The sequence below is a fragment of the Euprymna scolopes genome, chromosome 10 (genome assembly GCF_053919585.1).
Source record: "Euprymna scolopes isolate OS-2025 chromosome 10, ASM5391958v1, whole genome shotgun sequence".
NCBI lineage: Eukaryota > Metazoa > Mollusca > Cephalopoda > Sepiida > Sepiolidae > Euprymna > Euprymna scolopes.
In genome coordinates, this window is record NC_136491.1 from 46833183 (window position 1) to 46847374 (window position 14192).

Consider the following 14192-nt stretch of genomic DNA (forward strand, 5'->3'; position numbering starts at 1 on the left):
TATTTTGTTTGTTTACTTTGGGAGAAATTCCATATACAGTCACCATCTTTCTTGTTTTGTTTGGCCGCTCACGCAGTTTAGTAGTTGACCATCATTGGTTAATTTTGGATGTGTCAGGTGATTTGCTTGGCACGCTTGTTGTATCATGCTTTTACTTTTGGTCCACACAGGAACTCGGCAAGTGGATGGACTCAAACCCCAGCGGCTCCTACACTGGAGAGAGCCACGACAATTCCTTCATGTTGTATCACCAAACAGTTGATGAACAAAGAACCACATCTCTACAAGCAGAGACAACCTTATACTGCTAAAGCCATCCAAATTAAGGATGACATTCAAGAACAGTTCTTCATGTTTATTTACCAAATATTGGATCTTATCTCAATTCATCTAGAGTCTCAAGTGACTCACATTATGCCTAATTATAGGCGCCAATATTCCAGCCAAGTCCACCATGAACATTCATGGATCCTTTCAAGGAACAAAGAACTAACATTTCAACAATAGGAATTCATACTACTGGCTCCATGCGTATGGAGGCAAACAGGCCACCGTTTTGCAAATGGACAATACCAGAACCAATATACTTTCATTGCTGTTACATCTGAATAAATTTTGAGTTTGAAAGGTATGGCTTTTGTATTTGTGGATTCTTTTGCCTCTGCAGGGAGTAAATTGAAATGTGAGAAATAATTTCTTACAACTTTATTTAATCAAGTGGTTACTTCCAATTCATTCAATATAATTTTGTTAACAAAATAACACGATTTGACAATGTAAATACTGATGTCACCCTTCTAAAGTTGTTGAACTTACTTTCAAGTTTGCCGAGCTTAACTGCAAGACTGCCTATATATATTATACACATACCCGTTTTGGAATTAAGTTTTCATAAAAAAAAAAAATTCACTTAATTTGATCAAGTAGGTTTTTTTTTTTCACAGAGGAAAATCAAATTTTAATGAGATCGATCGTATCCCACCATCTTGCTTATTTTGCAGACGTGGAAGGGGTCGCCAAGGGTGATCACCGCTTAAAGTTTGTCAAAATTTGACAAGATTATATTGAAACATGGGTAGAAAAAATAGATAAATTTTTTTTTTTTTTCACTTATTTTACAGAGTTTATCGGTCATTTTTTAAATCCCTTTTTCATTTTGTCCTTTGTTGATCCCTTTTTCGTTTAAAAGCATCTCCTCCTCGTCTGCCAAATAAGCAAGATGGTCGCAACACATCGATCACATTAAAATTTGATTTTCCTCTGTAAAAAAACAAAACAGAAGACCTACTTGATCAAATTAAGTGAATTTTTATGAGAACTTAATTCCATAATGGGTACGTTTTTTTTCAATATTTTTATTTTCTTAATGTCTTGATTAAACTAAACTACCGATATTTTTGTTCCGTGACAAGTACGTATTTTTATGTATTTAAAAAAAATCAAGTGCAGTTCTAAATAAGCACATCAAACTAGCATATTTACCAATTAAAAATTTGGTAAATATTCAGATACGTCACAACAGAACACCGACCACACTAATTTGTTTTTTTTAGGGGTAATCGAGGTCGCTGACAACGAATCTGATACTCAAACCGGGGGGTAAATTTACGATTTGCATGGTATTAACCCCTAAACCTACGAACTACTTTCCGCCATTTTACAGCTTCTGTTTACGCTACGCGTGCACGGCAGCATAAACGATGGCTTGCTTCACCTAGCAAACTGCCTTCTCACATGGCGTACCAATCTTCTGCGGAAAATTTAAAATTAGATGAAAAAGAAATAAAGCAAGAAAAGAAAAGCACATCAAGTTGTGGAGTAATTTAGTTTTTTAAATTTTTTTCCAGAACATAGAATTTTCTAATTTTCAAAAATACATTATAAGCACTTTTTGGGTGGAAAATTTAAAATTAGCTGAAAAAGAAGTAAAACAAGAAAAGGAAAGCACTCCAAGTTGGGGAGAGGGGGGGGGTAATTTAATTGTTTTTTTTTTCCTGGAAAATAGAATTTTCAAATTTTCAAAAAGTAATACACCGACATTTACCAATTAAAATGTTAAATGGCGTTCTAATTGGTAAATGTCGGTGCGTTACCTACGGAAAAATGGTTAACTAAACTGCAGAAGCACCTATTAAGCCAGTTTAAGCTAGTTCTATAATTGAATCCCCCTCCCGCAAAAAAAAAAAAAAAAAAAAAACAAGAACGAAAAACATAAAAATGTTTGGTGTTTTTGTAAACCGCATTAAAAACTACGTGAGACAAAAAAACAAAAAAAGTCCCCCAATTTGGTGTACTTCTCTTTAACTGTAAGTCATTAAAAATGTCAGTCCGTAATTTTTGATTGATACGCCATGTGAGAAAGCAGTTTGCTAGCCGTCGTTTATGCTGCCGTACGAGCGTAGCGTAAACGGAAGCTGTAAAATGGCGGAAAGTAGTTCGTGGGTTCAGGGGTTAATACCATGCAAACGGTAAATTTGCCCCCGGTTTGAGTATCAGATTCGTTGTCAGCAACCTCGATTACCCCTACAAAAACAAATTAGAGTGGTCGGTGTTCTGTTGTAACGTATCTGAATATTTACAAAAAAATTTTCTTCCCCTTATTTCCTGCATAATAATTGATGAGAAAAAATTAAAGTTAAAATCTCCAGGTTCAAACCCTCCGGCGGCCAAAACTGCCCTCTCTCAAAAGAGGTGTTCCAAAATTTATGGATCAAGGGAGGTAATGCTAGATAAGAAAGATAGAGTTATCGTTCTTAGAGTTTGGAATATTTCGTTCGTTCAAGTGAAGAGAAATTCATTCCGACAGGTGCGTCGGCGTTCTACGGACATATTTTTTCGTGTATCCCTCTCCTAACAAAAACTCCCCTTCCTTTTTACGATGTCCGCCCCCTTTTCCTGATCCCCTATAAAAAAGAAAAACACACACGGATGGATTTATAATTTTTTTTTTTTTACTTCAATCGACTGGAGATTGTTAAACTATACAAAAAAAGTAAAGAACATTGAAAAGAAACTGTTTTGGAATATCCGTCATCGTTCTTGTTTTTAGTTTCACATTGTTATTCCTTTTTGGGAGTTAAATCGAGTTAATTGTTGGTAAGTATAAACACATGTCTACTATTGTCTCTTTATGGAGTAAAACAAAATTCGCTTTTTTATATATATATTATACATGTAGATATTCGACTTCAAATAGATGATGAAATTGATGAAGAAACGGTTGTTTTTTTTTTGTTTTTTTGTTTTTTTTTATGGTTGCTTTCTGACATACTGCGAAATTATTACATCAAACATATTTCGGTACTTCTTCAGTTTACGGACTGTGCTTAAAATTTTTTTTTAGATATGATTTTCAAGTTAAATTTAATTTTTGCTATATTTTTTTGTTTATCAAATTATGTGAAAGTACAGAGTAATTAAAAAAAAAACCCCTCCCCTCCTCATGGTAAGAATGGGTTTCTAAGTAAGTGTTATTATTTCAGATGTACATATATTTCAATGTTTAATGCACTTAAGATGTTAAAAAGTTTGAAACTCTGATATATTTACATGTTTTTTTTCTTTTTACTTTTTTTTGTTTCAAACTAATCGAAAATACTTAAGTTAATTTCAACCTATCTTAAATAAATATACAAAAACAACCGTTTAAAAATAGTGTTCTTTTAAATTTAAAACAAACAAATCTTTTGTTTTTAATGTCTTTATTTGAATTTGATTTTCCTTATTTCGGTGCTTTATGTAGAATAAGACCGTGCTATTTTTAGATAGGCTTTTCAAGTTAAATTTAATTTTTACGATATTATAAAATACAGAATCGTTATAAAACGCCTTCTCCTCTCCATAATAAGAATGATTTTGTAAATACTGTTATTTCAGTACGGTCCGTATTTTGCATAAGCACCTTTTACTTCTAACATATTTACACGGACGTTAAAAAAAATCATTTGATGTGTGTAATACTTTTAGGTCTAAAATTAAGTTAGTATTAAAAAAATATTTAGTTTTAGGTGCAGAATAGTTAACAAGTCACCCTCATGTTAAAATGAGTCATTATATAAACCAATAACATTGTTTAGAAACTCGTTAGCATAAAGGGGGTGGGGTGATGTTAATTATTCTCTACCTTACTTACCTTTGATTTGCTATCGATTATGAGGGCTAATAATTTTGCCTTTTCCAATATAAACCTCGGTAAAAAAAACAACAACAAAAATCATAGGTGAAAATCAGAATTTTTCCGAACTTGATTTCAGATTTGTTGATAACAAATATTGACAGCTTTTCTTTTTTTATTATTTTCTCGAGCTAATTAATTCACTCCCATCGTACTTTCTACATGCAAAGTAAGGAGAGAGAGGAAAGGATGGAATCGTGGGCACTTATGCAGAGAAGGTACCGCGCTGAAATAATAAGGTTTAGAAACCCATTCTTAACATGGGGAGGATAAAGTGTTTTGTAACTATTCTGCACTTTCACTTAACAATTTAATAATAAAAAAAGAAAAATGTAAAACTTTAATTTAACTTAAATACTATTTAAAAAAAAAAAAAAAAAAAAATAGCGCGGTCTCTGCATAAATACCGAGTCGCGAAGTTTTTAAAAGTCCGCGTTTTTTTTTTTAAATTATTCTTTTTATTTTTGTCATGTTGTGAAAAGGATTAATGCTTGCTCGAGAAGAGAAGGAAGGATCAGCGTGCACTTACCTTGAATACTAACCAAGAATTGTTGTTATTGTTATTCACCCTTTTAAAGTTTCTTGTATCATGTGATAGTTAATCATCTGATCCTTCCATTATATAAGAGGGGAGATTCCCTTGTCTTTTTCTCTTTCTTTCACCACAAGTTGATTCGGTTGCCGGCGATTGAACGTAAATTTCTTTCACTTTCGTCTGGTGAAGATACTACAAGATGGTTACGTCGCGGAAGGGGGCAATTCTTTCGCAACCTAAAGTAAGTGCATTATTACTGCATTACTCCCTTCTCGATCTGAGCGGTCATTGATTCTTTTCTGGAAATTAATTTTTTTCACATACTAACATGGATGTTAGTCAGCCAGATTTAAGGAAGAGAATTTCTCTTCTTTGGACTAAAATCCGAACGATTCTGGAGATGACCAATCTGGAGGATGAACTCTCTGTTAAATCATTCTCTGCGCTGCAGAAATCGGTGGAGGAATATTTGACTGAAGTAGACATATGTGTCAGTAAAATCTAACTTCAATCTTCTGAGGAAGAGGATTGGATTCAAATTGAGATGGAGTCTCTCTTTTTTTTTTTTTTTTACATAGGCATCACCATATTATCAAGGCCAAGAGGCCACTCAAGGATAAGGGTTAAAGAGTGTACAGTAGAAATTGGACAATATAGTAATCATTAGTAATGAAAATTTGGTAAATTTGATAACTTATATGGAACAGCTCATCAAGAACTTATTTACGTTAGACTTGAAGACAACCATATTGTAGTCAGCCGGAAAGCAGGAAAACGGAAGACAATTCCACAGGCGTGCAGTTCTAAGAAAGAAACTTTGTTCATGGAATCTACGTTTAGGTTTAGGCACAGATAAAGAGTGGGGGGAATTATTGATAGTGTTTCCAGCTAGACGAGTGTTTCTTGTGAAAGTTTTGCGAGGGGGGACCATAGATTGAAGCTCAGTCGAACACTTTCTATGAAAATAACGATACATCAGAGACAAACTCGCAACATCTCTTCTGTGAGATAGAGGTTGCAAGGAAGAGAAAAGGACATCTCCTACGAGGCTACGAAGTCTATTTTGAACTCTATCAAGGCAGGCCAAGTCCTTTCTAGCAGCTCCTGCCCAGATGTGGCAACAGTATTCCATCCTTGGACGTACCTTGCACACATCCTGAGATTCTGAAGAGAATTAGAGCATCTTGAGTTAAAGCTCCTCCCAGTAGCCATGTTCCCCAGAAGTTGGAAGAGTTGGGGCCTCATTTACTGTAAAACCACCTCAAATTCAGATCACGGGACCCACCTTCGATGGATTGGACATGCAATCTAACCCTATGAGCTTTAAGGATTTCTTGTCATGTTTTGAGAATTGTGTAGCTGGCATGGCCAATGATGCCGAAAGGCTGAATTTTTTGAAGTGTTCACTGTCTGACCAACCCCTGTTGTTGATTAATCATCTTTCCATCAGCAACAGAAATTATAAGGTGGCTCTTTCGGTTTTGAAGAGTACCTCAATGAAAATGAAATCATAGATAACATCTTCCAAGACATATTAGACTTTTCCTGTAAACAGGACAGATCCGTTACTGCCTTGGCTAACTACATATCTAAAGTAGCTTCCCTTTTTGCTGAGTTGGAGGGCTCCTTTGACTTTGTTTTCAAACGACTTTTCTTCTGGGGCTCGGCTTATGGCCAAAATTCTCTTTGCAAAATTCCCCAAGGAGGTCAAGTGATTTCTTTCCTGAAAGTGATGTACAAAGGGGTTTGGAGAAGATGTTCCGTGTGGAGTCACTGGGTATTGAAGAACAGGAACTGTCTAATTATGATGAACAGAAGATTGCTCTCTTTCGACAGTCTATTTCATTCAAGGATAAAAAATATTATGTTCAGTTGCCATGGGAGAACGATAAGATCTCTTGTGTACCTTCAAACCATGCAGTAGCTCTGCGAATATTGGAACGTGTCGTGCAGAGATTGGAGAAGAGGCAACTTTATCATGAATATTTGAAGGTTTTCCATCAGCAGGAATGGGATGGAATTATAAAGGAGATTTTCATGCCTTCAAACAACACACAAAAAATTATATTCTACTTTTTAGGTGATTACATGTAAACAGCCAGGAAAAAACTTGGCTGTAAAACTTCATAAAGCAAAAAATAAATGAATAAATAATATTAAAAAATAAACAGACAAAAAACAATTATTTCAGGTTCGCAATTTAACGTAAAATGGTCGCTTTTCGGTCCAAAAGTTTCTAACTGAATAGTGTTTTAATGACATAACAGAAATTCTAAGAAATGATAGATTGCAAAGTTGGTGATACAGGGCTAAAAACTTGATTAAAAAAATGACAAGTCGCCCCTTAATCCTAGGTTTGGGTGTCAATAGACCTCTTCAGCAAAAAAAAAAAAGTTTTGACAAGCTTTTCCTCAATCCAAAGTCCAAAGGTAAGAATAATGTCACTAAAAAAAGTTTATGGGTGATATGAGAAAATATGCTTTTTTAGGCATTAAAAACGTTTCTTATCTTAAACATTATTACATGAGGAGTCATTTCGATTAAAAAGTTAATTTATTTTACCCATCAAAACTCGAGAAATGCGTGATTAAAATGTGTAAACATTGAATGAATAAAATTCGAGATGACTACCACCCAAAATGTAGCCCAATTTGTTCAGCTTCTGTAGGGTCAGTTGAGCAACATGCGGGCGAGCGTTGTCATGGAGGAGAATTGATCCCTTTGTATTGACCAATCTTGGGCACATATGCATTTCGTCAATTTGTTGGCAGTACTTCTCCACGATAATCGTTTCGCCTGGATTCAAGAAGCTGTGATTGAGACTGGCCACAGACCACAAAACAGTCACCATAGCCATTTTTTTTTTTTTTTTGTGCAATTTTGGCTTCAGGAAGTGTTGTGGAGCTTCTCTGGCATCCAACCACTGCTGAACGTCGCCAGTTCTCATAGAGGATTCACTTCTCATCACGCGTCATAATCTAATCTGCTTGAGAAATGGGTTTTTGTTGCGCAGAAGGAGCATAGTGGACACCTGAAAATGACGATTTTTTTTGATTATCCTTCAATTCATATGCCATCCGTTTATCCAAAATTTTTTATTTCCCTATTTGCTTTAAATGACAAACGACTGAGTGGTGGACCTCGAGTTCAACAGCAACTTGTGTGGTTTTGAGAGGATTGGCTTCAATTAAGGCTTTCAAATGTTTGTTATCAACAGTCTGCTGTGACTGTCTTCATCTCTGAGGCTCTCGTTACCATTGCAAAATTTCTTGAACCACTGTTGTGCTACATGTTCATTAATGGTTCCTGGGCCAAATATATCATTGATATCATGAGCTGTCTTGGCAGCTTTTTGACCTACTTGAAAAGCCTGCAAAAAGAATGAATGAAAAGATTGAGAACATTAACGAATAACATGATTCGATAGAGCAAAAAACATGCTTAAACATGATGTATAACATGGCTATATATATTAATGAATTAATTCAGAAATCATGTATAAAATAACATGTGAGAAAATGCAGTTTTAGCACCAACCATATATCTTTATTTTTACTTCCCAATTTTTCAGGCTGTTTAGGTATAATCGTCCCCAAAAAGTATAATTTGTTTTGGGGTGAACTAGCATGTGGTGCAATATTAAATTTAACATAATGCTCAGCCAGTTCCTGGCCACATAGGATACTGGACACTCATTTTTTGTATTTTCAAAATCTATATATAAAACAAAGAGCTACTAGTATATTTTATTTTTTTTATTTTTTTTACTACACCAGACTTTTGTTTAGTGTTGAAGTTAAAGAACGCTTTGTTTAGGAGTCTCAATAGGATTTGTAAAAAAAAAAATAATAATAATTAATAAAAATAGCCATGCTTTTCATTGACCCCCCCCCCCCCAACACTAACTCTAAGTTCATGGTGGCATAACCAAAGACGAAAATGTAAAATATTACTTGTTCTTAAAAAAAAAAAATCTTTTTAAAGGTCTGCCATTTTTGTGGAAAAAATGATTACTCAGAACTTAGTAAGAATTGAGTAAGTAACAATATTTTCTAATCAGGAAATAGGTGATTATTTTACATTCAATTTATATAGTTAATTGACTACCCACCTAAAATATTGTACTTATCTCCTCCTCCCAAGAAAAATATGACTGACATTAGTCATCTTCAGGAATCTCGATAATTGCTAAAATATTGAAAATCAAACAAAATACTGATAGAAACCTAATAAATCTTACCAATCATGCGAAAATGTAATCTTCTACCAGTATTTTTATTTTCAATATTTTAGCGATTACAGAGATCCCTCAGATGACTGTCTAATGTCTGCTATTTTTTTCTTGTGGGGAGGGTGTGTGTGGTGTTTTATCGTAGAACGGAAGATAGACCAAAACCTCTTTACTAGGCTTTACCGAACTAATTTCACAGCCAATAATAAACGTAAGAGCAAATATTTGATTATATTATATTTTTAGGATAAATACAATATTTTAGACTTAGCATAGGGGAGTTAATCAACTATTTAAGACTTGGCTCTACTTGTTTCAAAGTAAATAAATGCTTTAAATGAGTCAAAACATAAAAAAACTTATCTAGATAGGTAGAAGAGTAACTTGTCTTGCCTTTGGTAACATTCATTTGTTTTTCTTTGTTTTTTATTGACCACTTTTTCGTTTTGTTGTCTATACTGCAAACTGCTCCAAAAGTGTTTTTTTTTTTTTAATATATTTAAAACATTTTTTAAAAATTATTTTATTTTAAGTAAAGAGTGGCCCTAAATGCATGTTGGATCTGCCAAAAAGTTAAAAACAATAGATGAACAAAACGTGTCCTGCATTCAGTTAATTCACTATAAGAACAAAAAAAAAAAAAATTAAAAAAAAAAAACAAACAAAAAAAACATGTAGAGTTCTTAGTGTGATGAGATACTTGTTAGAGATTAAATTCATCTGACTGGAATGGCTTCAGATAAAGAACAAAACAGGGTCATCAGAGTTCTATATAACAATACCAACATCTCTACAGTTCTGTAAAACAAAATAGAAACCCAAAGGAGTTAGCAATATTAGAAAGACTTGTTTTGATGGTGATAAGTTTTTTTTTTTTTTTTTTTTAACCTTATTCACCCAAAACAAGACATATTGTCATTGGACGTAAGGAGCTACTAGTTGGGAGTTTGTGTAACGAGTCACTTGCTCTAGCAGAGGTAGCCATTTTGTAGATACAATGGTGCCTGTAACTATCTGATTGCACTAGCATTAAATAAAGAAAAAAATGGTCTCACCAGAGTTCCATATTAAGATATCCACATCTCTAGAATCAAATCAGTTTCATTTAAGTTTTGTCAGAATAGGAACTGGAAGGAGTTAATAACACAAGGCCATTAGTTGGCAAAATAAGTTGGTTCAGCCAGCATGCATTAGATAAATTTAATTTAATTTTTAGTCTCAGCTTTCGTCTTATTCCTGCCTAAATCATGACTATAGATAAGTCAAGAAATTTTCAGGTCAGCATTTCGGCGGATATTAATCGTATTTGAACGGCAAATGGAGTTCTTCAGAAAATGATGAAAAGTGTATAAGCATAATGTGTTCCAAATGGCCACATCACAACGTAAGTCTGGACATGTAAATTACGCAACGTTAGTCTGATTCCTTGCATATCACTGTATGAGTTTGAACATGTCTCTGTTAGTCAACCATATTAATCACTACATGTTAGTATAAAAGATAGATTTCCATCTGCTACAAACATAATAATAATGGTAATATCAACAAAATAGAATATGTAATGGATTAAATTTATTTCTTTTCATTTTTATTGACAGTATCACACTGAGAAAGTTTGTATAGAGATCGTTTTGTAGTACAAAATGATATAGCGCTATGACTTATAACATTCTAAAAAGCTGTTTTTTGGTGATTGTTCCTCTTTTATTGTCACTTTTTAGTGGGAGGTAAACCATATTTTCAGACCACCCATTTCAGCAAGGAGGGGAGTAATAAGATTTTCAGACTACTAGTTTTTAATAGTGGAGGTAATCAGACTTTCAAGTCATCTGTTTTTGATAGTGGTCATAACTAGATTTTTGGACCACCTATTTTCGGTAGATGGGATAACCAGACTGTAGGACCAACTGTTTCCAACAGGAAGTATAACCAGACTTTGGGACTACCCTATACAGTAGTATTACTATTAGTTTATAGTACTTACTAAATGTACACGAGTAAAATAATACGTTTTCTATGTGACTGGCATTATTGAAGATCCTTGTAAATCAAAACAAAATCAATTTTTAAAACAATTACATTTTATCCTGTCCGCCATGCTCTCAACGGAAAGAATAATATTTTGTGAATACCTAGTAAAACATTTGTTAGACTTTAGTGGGGAGATTCATTATGCTATATAAATTTGAATAAACATTTTGACAACATAGTGTGGGGCAGAATGAGTAACCATTTTTTATATTTTTTAAAATAACTTCCTCCCCCATAATTCAGAGTTATTAAAAAAAGCTTTAAAGTGTCATTTCTGGGGTGAAATGAATTGGTAGACAAAAGTCTAGTGAAATTAAAATAAATTTGTAAATATATTTTTTCTTTTTTATAAGTATCTCAACCTACCTGGTCGGGAATTTACCTTTATTTTTGTTTTTAAAAAACTGACACTTTATTTAAAGCAATCATTTTTTTAAAGAGAATTTCAAAATTTAATTCATTTTGGTTTATTTGGGGTTTATGTTGTCTATGGTTTTACATTATTTTCTTTATGTTAAAAAAATAAAACTAACAAAGATTTTGCTTTTTTATTTAAATATTACTTGTAGAAGTTTTTATTGATACAAGAATAAAAAAACATTGGAAATGCAAAAGGATATAGGGATGGTATGCCAAAAAGTATACAAACAAGATAGCTATGAATGGCTAGGCACATGGAAATAGAATTGCATCCAAAGTATAGCCCTATAGCTTTTCTCCAATCTTCATTCCGTGCCATCATTACGGTTGTAAAAAGTTATAGGGCTATACTTTGGATGCAATTCTATTTCCATGTGCCTAGCCATTCATAGCTATCTTGTTTGTATACTTTTTGGCATACCATCCCTATATCCTTTTGCATTTCCAATGCTTTTTTATTCTTGTTAATTAGTATTTTTACTTACAGTCTTATTTTTAAACTTACATTCATGATAGTATTGTCTTTTTTAGGAGGCGGCTCATTGCCGCCTCCATTAGTAGCAGGTCGCTTCCTGCTGGGTTTTGGGCCTTAGAAGTTGCCTCTTGGTCCTCCATCGGTTCTATATTACATAGAGAGTGCTACCGCCTCTCTGATAAAACAGAGTATTATAAAGTTCTAAAATGTTCATACCTTCACTATTAAATTTTTCTTGGTTCATTCTTTGGCGTTTTGGCAAAGATTTGGCAGTTTTTGATATTTATATTTGTAATAGTTTGTGCATGAAGCAGCTTTTTTCCCCTTGGGATCCCTGTTATACCGTGCTTTTCAGTCAGCACGTGAGGCAGCCTTCTTTTTTTCTGGTTCTTTGTTATAAAGAGCACGTGAGGCAGCTTTTTTTCCCTCGGAATCCCTGTTATACCGTGCTTTTGAGTCAGCACGTGAGGCAGCCTTCTTTTTTTCTGGTTCTTTGTTATAAAGAGCACGTGAGGCAGCTTTTTTCCCTCGGAATCCCTGTTATACCATGCTTTTGAGTCAGCACGTGAGGCAGCCTTCTTTTTTTCTGGTTCTTTGTTATAAAGAGCACGTGAGGCAGCCTTCTTTTTTTCTGGTTCTTTGTTATAAAGAGCATGTGAGGCAGCCTTCTTTTTTTCTGGTTCTTTGTTATAAAGAGCACGTGAGGCAGTTTTTTTCCCCTCGGGATCCCTGTTATACCGTGCTTTTGAGTCAGCACGTGAGGCAGCCTTCTTTGCCTCAGGATTTGCATGATACTTAATTTTTATTATTTCAGCATTTTTCTGATAGTATTCTTTTTGCTCAGATAATACCTTGACTTTGTTTTTTTCATAGTCTATATTTCTCTGAGCTTTTTTACTACGTGCTGACTTTGGCATTTTTTATTAAATGTAAACATATAACACTTATGTGTATCTTACTATAATATCACTTATCTTATAGCAAGACAACTCTGGTAGAATTGAGATACTGCCCCGTCACCAATAGTTAAAGTGTGGAACGGTATATACACCAATAGTGTAGTTGTTATCTTTATATGAAGTCCTAATCAGTGACAGTGTGAGGTTACTTGGTTAATTTATTGTAGTTTATTTTAGAAAACTTACTTGTTTTTATTAGTAGATTGTGTATAGTAGCCACAATATCTAGTTATTTTTGTGGCTAGGGCTTGGATTTTGATTCTTTTTGGTCAGCTTCCAGTGAGTTCTTAGAAGATGACTTTCTTGCAGTTTCTTTTGCGGTTAATTTAACTTATTTCCTTTGGCGTTTGGTGAGTTCTTAGAAGAACTGGTCTGATCTACTTTTCTTAGCGAGCGAAGAGATTCAGCTGCATTTAACAATGGTTGCTATAGTGTATTTTTGCGCATGCGTGAGAATTTCAAGTTTCCTCCTTATTTTTCAATAGTTTGACAGTAGTCATGTGTCTTTCTGCCAAGAGCGACAGACGTCAGTGTTAGCCGTGATCGTCTAGAGGTTAGGACCCCACGTTGTGGCCGTGCTAACCTAGGTTTGAATCCTGGTCACAGCATTGACATTTTGTACATATTTTACAGTCCAAAATCTGAAGAATTATTTGTTTTTATAACATTGTTTTTTGATGTCGTACTTGCTGATAGGTTACTCTTATAACAATTTTGATCAACTGAGATAAAGATTTCGTGGTTTCATTAACGCTGGTGGGTTACTGTTTAAAGAAAAAACCTTAACGTTCACCTCAAATATTCAGCGTCCAAGAAATATAGGCCACTGGCAAACTGGAACGTCTGTGAGCATCCGGTGTATTATTTGGAGCTGTCCCTTTTGAGAGAAGTCCCGTGTTCGAAGTGGTCTGTCTACATTGGGTATATAGTGTTTAAAACTTGTTATTAAACGTAATCTTATTTAATTATGGAGTTAGCTAAAAAGCGATGGGTCACTGCACTTCTCCGTGTAAAGAGCAGTCGATTGATGCTTGAACTGTTGTTAGAGACCGTTCGTACACCGAGATATATCGTCGCAAAAGAAAGAAGAAAGCAGAAGAAGAAAGAAGAACAATTGGCCATTTTTGTACCCTTTTTTTTTTGCTCTCTTTTGACATTTTAACCGACGTTCTGACACTCGCTGGATTCGTAAGACGCTTCTCTGTAAGAATATGTGCTTTTTGAAACTTATAAGTTGATTTTAGTTGAGATTTGGATAGTTTTGTTTTGTAGGCGTATATAGGCGTGTACGGGCCATCCCTATATAGAGAGTGCTACCGCCTCTCTGATATTTAGAGATGACCTGTATTGGACATATTTTCATGTTG

General features: G+C 34.2%; 1 protein-coding gene across 3 annotated transcripts in view; it reads left to right on the top strand.

The window, feature by feature from the left end:
• Positions 1-2748: 2748 nt before the first annotated feature.
• LOC145285987 (diacylglycerol kinase epsilon-like) overlaps positions 2749-14192 on the top strand; it is a 222131-nt gene continuing 210687 nt past the window's right edge. Inside the window, exon 1 of one of the 3 annotated variants that reach the window (XM_080134577.1) lies at positions 2749-3096. The gene's annotated coding sequence lies outside the window, so the exon portion shown is untranslated. Of the gene's footprint in view, positions 3097-4817; positions 4951-14192 lie in introns of those variants that run through there. The other 2 variants (XM_080134576.1, XM_080134578.1) reach the window with 2 other exon arrangements.